We start from the raw sequence: 6,000 nt of genomic DNA on the forward strand, positions 1-6,000 counted from the left end.
TGTGTAAGTGCTCATAAGGAAGCAGGCAGGAAACAGAGCCCACAGATCACTAAGATGCATCTCAGTAAATTTGGATGGCGTATTCGTAACATTTTAGTAATATGTGTAAGATGTCAGTTAGAAAAATGAAACCTTTTAAAAACTAGTTTTGACTGTAAACATGTCACTATATTCATGGAATTGAGAAGAATTAGTTTGCTGGGCCACTTCACCTGAGGGATGCTTGTAATGAACTCAATCACTGAAGAGGGGAGGGCAACCTCTGTGAGCTGTTGTGGGTTCCACTACCCTTCTGTAAACCTTGCTGTCCAGTAATGGAACAAGAGCCACATGTATGTTCTAACCTTAGAGTGGCTATATAAAACTATTAAACAATTGGATTGTTTTTTTAATAACACTAGTGTTCAAAATGATAGACTTTCAATATGTAGTTGCTAATAAGATAATGGAATTTTACTTTGTAATAAGTCTCTGAAATTATGTATACTGGACATTTATTTACACTTAAAGCACATTTTAATTGGGACTAGCCACTTCCATAGCTGCATGTAGCTGGTGTTCGTGTTGGACAGCACAGGTTAGAATTGATTCTTGGAAGGTCTGAGTCTGGCCAAGGTGAAGGGAAGCTTGGATGAGAGCCTAGATACGTCATTGTGCACCTGGTCAGCTAAATTTGCCAGGCAGGGGAGTGGGATGAATGGGGCAGCTCACAGCCTTATAAAAAAGCAACTACTCTTACTGTCTTTCAGTCAAGTGAGGCAAAATTAAAAAAAAAAAAAAAAAGACTGCCAGATTGCAGCCCTGATTCCAGGAAGTCTAATGTCAAATAGGATGTGAGGTACTAAAAGCTGTTGGATGTATAGGTTTGATATATTTTTTTTTCCCTTTTCAGAAAAGGACACTTCTCACTGATTTGATTTTTTTTTTTAAAAGATTTTATTTATTTATTTGACAGAGATCACAAGGAGGCAGAGAGGCAGGCAGAGAGGGGGAAGCAGGCTCTCCACTGAGCAGAGAGCCCGATGCAGGACTCGATCCCAGGATCCTGAGATCATGACCTGAGCTGAAGGCAGAGGCTTAACCCACTGAGCCACCCAGGCGCCCTGATTTGATTGTTTTGATTACTCATCTAGAAGACTATTTCTGACTTTCTGGTAGGTCAGACAGTTTTTAACACTCTGGTATCTCAGTCTGAGTAGGGATGTTAAATTAGCACTACCCTGGTTGTAAGGTCCTCTCTGGCCTGTGACAACTTCTGTGGGACTCCCCGTGTTAGGTAAAAAGAGAGAAATTACTCCATGGTGACGCTCAATGAGAGCACACTTGAAATAGCCCAGGGTTGGGGCATGGCGGGCATTCAGTAATGTAACTTTCTGAAACGGGTTACTCTAAGATGTGGATACTAGCTAGGAATGCCAAGACTGGCCTTAGAGGTATAAGAAAGGGCCCTGATTAGTAGGCCTCACTAGGTAAAATGTTAGAAGAAAGCCAGTAGACAAGTGTGTCTGGGTTTGGTGCTCTATTATTTGGATGACCATGCATAATTAACGTAGGCTTTAGGGGTTTAGCAGACAAGAAATTAAGTTTGCTTTTCTGCTAAGTAGCTTTGATTTCCTCATCTGCATAGTGGGAATAATAGAAAACCTACTTAATAGTTGTTAGGGGAAAGATGAGATTATGTAAAGTACAGTTAATTAGTACTTGACAGTCATATGCAGTTGAATTTATCAAGACACAGGTGAAGTGAATTCAGAAGAATTTTCAAAGAGCTGATTATTGATAGTTCTCTTAATTAAGATTCTAAGCTCTTGGAAGATAGGTCACGTTTTGTTTACTGTTGTATCTCTCCCATAACGGGCTTGGCACAGTGGATGGTTCAGTAAGTACATCTTGACTGAATCCTCATTTTCCTGGGCACTAATAATTAGGTACTAAAATAGTCAAGAAAATGGTCCCCACCATTCATTCATTCATTCATTCATTCATTTATTTATTTATTTAAAAAGATTTTATTTATTTGACAGAGATCACAAGTAGGCAGAGAGGCAGAGGGGGAAGCAGGGGCTCAATCCCAGGACCCTGGGATCATGACCTGAGCTGAAGACAGAGGCTTTAACCCACTGAGCCACCCAGGTGCCCCAGTCCCCACCATTTAGTGGGGATCCAGTATCCTTTGAAGTGGTCAGGGGTAGGAAAAAGTAGGTGCTAAGGTTGGGAAAATTGGGTGGCCAGTTGATGGATTTAACAGCACAGGTCCCTTGTGTTTATGGGGAAGCAGATGGCTTGAGCTGATATTTCTGAGACCCAGTAAATAGATCGAGTACACATGACCTGTGGGCTGGTTAGGGTGGTGAGGAGTGATGGCATCTTGGTCATCTGGGCCTACCAGATGCACTTTGAGGCAGTGTTAAAAGGGGCTGCAGCACCTATCCAGACCCTGTGTTCTTAACCTAAAATCTATAGACAGATGTCAGAGAGAGATGAACTTTCTGAAAAGAACAGGCAAATTGATAACCATGCATTTTTCTGGAGGGATTCCATAGAGCATAGAGCCTTTGCTGAGAAACTAAAAAATTAAGTCACAAGAACCACTACCAAAGATGACCTAGGACATCTGTGTTCATGGTCTTTAAATCCTATGTTCTTATTTAAAGGCTGTTTTGCCTTAACCTCTGGGCAATGTGAGTTAACATGCTAGGTAGTTCTGAGTTCTCTGGGCAAGGGAGAGAGGGTCTTTCTTGGTCAGGTCAACATTTGAGAGATGAACTTTCCACTGAAGGCTAAGGAGTTTGGTTTCCACTCCTGACCCCAGAGAAAGCAAGCTTTGGGAGATTCCAAATCTCATTCTCACTTGGCTTTCAGTCTAATCCGCTGTTCTTCCAGACACCCACCAATCCTAATTCTAAATTGAACCCCGATGTCCCACACCTCAGTCTTTGCTTAAGGTTCCCAGGCCAATGCCTGTTCCCTGAAGATGTTCCTAAAAGCCAGCTTAAAAAGTCACTTCCGCCATAAATCTTCCTCCACAAGAACATGTGCTGTTAAACTTGATCTTTTCTCCTAAAAATATGAATGCCTTAAGAGTAATAGTTTTTAGTGCTTATTGAATGTTTACTATATGCCAGGTGTGGAACTAAGCTTTACATGAACCATCTCATTTAACCTTTATGATTCCACATTCCATTCATGGCTACTATTAACTGGCTCTAGTTAAGTGAAAAAAGTAAAGCACAAGAGTTGTGAACCCGTTGGTTCAGGATGCTACAAAGTGGCAAAGTCAGGCTGTTTCCTGGCCCTTAAGTTCTGTCATGCCTTGTGGTCTTTAACATAGTGTTTATGAGATGTTTACTGTACGTAGGCATTTGGGGTACAAGGGTGTACAAACATCTAGTCTCTGCCCTCACTGGAGCTATAATAGACTGACCTCTACACAGAGGGAACCTGTGCATGACCATCTCTGTATGGCCAGCATGTAGTCTGTCAAGGGGGGTGCAGGCGTGTTTTAAAATCCTCTCTGACCCTCACAGCTGTGGAGACTATGCCTTTTTTTTTTCTCTTTTTTTGAGCATGTGGGTTTTTCTTTTTTTTTTTTTTTAAGATTTTATTTATTTATTTGACAAAGATCACAAGTAGGCAGAGAGGCAGGCAGAGAGAGAGGAGGAAGCAGGCTCCCTGCGGAGCAGAGAGCCCGATGCGGGGCTCGATCCCAGGACCCTGGAGTCATGACCTGAGCCGAAAGCAGAGGCTTTACCCCACTGAGCCACCCAGGCGCCCCGAGCATGTGGTTTTTTTTTAAGTGGAGCCCTTTCTAGAGCCTGTGCTATACTATGCTGAGTGCATAGAATTTCTGGACCCAAGAATCAGGAATAGAGTGGGATGTGGCACTTTACAAGGTCATTGTCCTGGCATCCAGGTCCCCCCTTCTTATGTTTGCGTTATCTAATGAGCAATGAAATTGCTGAATGCCACACAGAACACAAGCCAAGGGAGGCAGTAAAAAAAAAAAAAATGGATGCTTAGGAGAATGGACTTGGAAATCAAATGCTGGCCTTAGTTGCTAGCTGTGTGACATTGGCTAGTTGGCCTTCCTGTGTGTGTGTTTCTTCATCTTTAATATGGGGTAATAGTAATACTTCCTGTGATGGTTGTAAAGATGACATACAGTGCTTGTAAAATGCTGGAGTGGTAAACTGGAGCTGTTTGCAAAACACTCAGGTTCTTCCCTGGTGCGCATGTGCAGTTTGCATGTGACCAATTCTGGCCAATGCATTTGCTGTGAGCAGAAGTGATGTCTGTTACTTCCAGGCTGGAGCCTTCAGTGGCTAGTGAGACTTCTGTGTCTGTTTCTCCTGTACCAAGGAGTAGCTGCTCCATTATTGCAGGCCTCAGAGTGGCAATGCAGAGATCCAGCCATCCAGCAGTAGGAGGTAGGAAGAGCAAAAAATGACCCGATGACTTGGGTTTGTTACTCACCTGATAACAAGCCACCTCTGACATTTAGGTTTGGTAAGGGTTTGCTGAATTACAAAAAGGCATAGGATGGGATACAGAATAATAAAAGGGATTCTTTGGCTGGATATGAGGGGACTGTAGCACTCGTTCTGAATGTGGTTTATTCCCATTGACCACCTCTCTCCACTTTCCAAAGTGTCCACAGGGGTCTTAAATATCCCCAACCCCCAGCCCTTTGACAGATACTCAGTCCCTGAATGGGGCACCTACCTCAAACCAGGTCGAAGATGCCTTAGGACATTTTGAACTTGGAAGATCTGAAGTTTTTCTCTCTGGAACGGTAGAAATTGTAAGGTAAAAGTATTTAGTGCTCCTGGTTGTCATAATTTCTGCCATGTGGAAAAAGTTACTTGGGCGATAACAAAGAGGATTGTCTAGAGCAGCACAGATAAGCTAGAGCAGGTCTTTATGTGTTGGAGGCTGGGCTCTTCCTGAGATGGTGTTGTACCTCTTCCTGTGTTGTATTTTGTGAGCAAGAAATAACATTCTCCTCTTTTACTTAAAAACAAGTACTTGGTTGAGCTGAGAGTTACTGGTTTGAGCTGAATTCTAGGCATTCATTTGTAAACAGACGAATAGAGCTGTAGTTCCAACTTTGACTACTGTGCTCTGGGATGTTACGGGGCCCAGTCTTGTCAACTCTCAAATGGGGGCTGGGATAGTGGTCCTACCTGCTTTAGCAGTCAGTGTTCTCTGTTGCAAGGAACAGAAAGAAGCCCCTCAAGCTAGTTTATTGAAGGAAGGCCTCTGGAAGGGCCAGAGAATTGGTTGGAGGCTTTGCGGTTAGGCATGGCATTTCTTTCCCACTTCTGGCCCATTGTTGGCAGAACTGCTGCAGCTTTGTCTAGACACCACCGCTCCCTCTGTGATCCCATATGCCTCACATGCTCCTGAGTTCTTTGCCCCTACCATTTCCAGAAGCTTGAGGTTTCTCTGTCACCCTTACTAGAATAACCTTGGTACTATGGACATTTTGGGTTGGATAATTCTTCGTTGGGGTAGGAGTGGGGGGGAACCTATCATCGTGCCTTGTAGAATGTTTAGGAACATTCGTGGCCTCTCCACACGGGATGCCCTTGAGACAACCAGAACTGTCTCCAGACATGGTAACATACCCCTGCCAGGAGCAGTCACCCCAGGTTGAGAAGCCGTGTTCTGTGGATCAGAAGTTCACACCCCAACTGCAGGCAGACAGTGCCAGGGCACAAGTTCAAAAATAGGCCTATGTGTCATATATCTATATATTTAAAAGGTACAATTCAAGCTAACAAGCTTTCTAGTAAAATATGTTCTATTCTCCTACCTTGACAGCTTCATAACAACAAAGCCCCAACAAAATCTTTTTATGTGATGAAGTTGGCAGAATATCAAGAAAACAATTTAGTGGATGCATATATCTGAGTAAGTTGATGGGCTAGCAATAGTTGCAAGAGAAATAAAATGAAGACATTCATGAGTTATAAACTATTATATATTCCTTAAAATTTG

Source organism: Lontra canadensis, unplaced genomic scaffold, assembly GCF_010015895.1.
Source record: "Lontra canadensis isolate GAN:19392208 unplaced genomic scaffold, GSC_riverotter_1.0 scaffold91, whole genome shotgun sequence".
Lineage (NCBI taxonomy): Eukaryota > Metazoa > Chordata > Mammalia > Carnivora > Mustelidae > Lontra > Lontra canadensis.